Source organism: Spermophilus citellus (assembly GCF_964194105.1).
Source record: "Spermophilus citellus genome assembly, chromosome: 2".
Taxonomy (NCBI): Eukaryota; Metazoa; Chordata; class Mammalia; order Rodentia; family Sciuridae; genus Spermophilus; species Spermophilus citellus.
In genome coordinates, this window is record NC_138183.1 from 41098844 (window position 1) to 41100721 (window position 1878).

A 1878-nucleotide genomic window follows, 5' to 3' on the forward strand; every position below is an offset into this window, starting at 1 on the left:
TTTTTAAAATTAACATACCTTTAGGGTAATTAAAATAAACATTGATAGGGTCTATAAAATAAATGAAGTAATGGGGCAAGTTATTACAAAAGTGATAAATATTGTTACTTAAAAATGGGTTATTCATGTATGAAGATGTGAATTTGGTGTCAACATACCATATATACAAACAGAGATTTGATAAATTGTGGTATAAAGGTGTATTAAGAATTGTAATATAAAAAAAATATGAATGTAATGCACTCCACTATTGTCATATATGTAAGAAATAATAAAAAATAAATAAAATTTAAAAATGATTTGTAATACAAAAAAATGGTGATTTTCATACTGTTTCTACTACACATGAGGTGTTCAAAAGAGATAATAACCATTTACAGCCCATGGCCCAGAATGACGTTGTAGTTTGGCACATTTTTAGTTCCCCATGCCCAAGAGTAGATATTCCAATCCCTTATTCAGAGAGTTCTTTTAAGTCAATGAGGGAGGGAAAATCAATTCTTTCAAAGTACCACTTCTTCCTAGCATACCCAGGATTACAGACATCTAGCAGGACTCAGGTTGCAATAACAGCAGGAGAAGTGGAGGTATAAAGCAAAATAATGTCTTCCTGCAGTTCCAACCCTTGCTTAGACATCAACAACATCATCTTTTAAAGATAACAAAATGCAAAAGAATTCTCAATTTTTAGAGACAATTTGTTTAACTTAATTATTTATTTTTTAAAGATTTCCTAAACTTTACAATCTATGGTAGAGCTAAGAGACAACACCAATTTTTTAGAGTTTTTCAAAAACACCAACTTATCCTCCTCTTTGATTTAGCAGTTATTTACATGTTTCTATGCATGTAAAATTGCATGTGCACGCATGCACACACATGTATATATGCAGTTTTTAAAACTATCTTCAAACAACTTGATAATTCGATAACTTAGAAACATCATGTCATTTTTGCCCTAACTACTTCATGTGCATCTCCTAGTAGAGATATTCTATATAACCACATCTTTATATAACCTTCATATAACCTAACATGACATTATAAGATACCATTTGCTATACACATTACATTTAAACTTTATTTTTAAAATTTAAAACCAGTGTCTCCTAGAGCTTTGTTTTCAGTTTATGGTCCGATCGCATCTCATTTCATTACATTTGGCTATTGCTTCTGCTCAGACTCTTTAATCTAGTTCAAATCTACACCTTCTTTTTAAAAATAAGGTTTTTATTTTAAAGCAGTTTTAGACCAAAAAAAAATGGATAGATAGTACACAGATCCAAATACCCTACACGTATTTTCCCTATTTTTCACATCTTACATAATCATAGTATTTTTGTTACAAATCATGATACATTATTATTAAATAATGTTCTCATTTTCTTCAGATTTCCTTAGGTTTTTTTTCTTTTTTTTGGTACCAGGTATTGAACCCAGGGAAATTTAACCACTGAACCACATCCCTAACCTTTTTTGTTTTTTACTTGGAGACAGGGTCTCACTAAGTTGCCTATGGCCTTACTGAATTGCTGAGCCTGACTTTGAACTTGCTAGATTCCTTCCTCAGCCTCCTAAATGCTGGGATTAAATGCTAGTGCAACAATGCCCCACTTCCTTAGTTCTTTTTTTAAAAAACCTACTGTTTATTTATTTATTTTTCTTTTCCAGAATTCCATCAAGGATATTATTGACTGGCTGTGGGAGTGTCTTAGTTTTCCTTTATTTGATGACTTTGACAGTTTTGAGAATTACTGGTCAGGTATTTTTGGACTTTTCCTTGGGAAATTGCTTTATGTTTTTCTTATACTGTAACTGTGATCATGAACTTTTGAAGGAAGACCACAAAGGCAAAAATGTTATCTTCATCACACCATA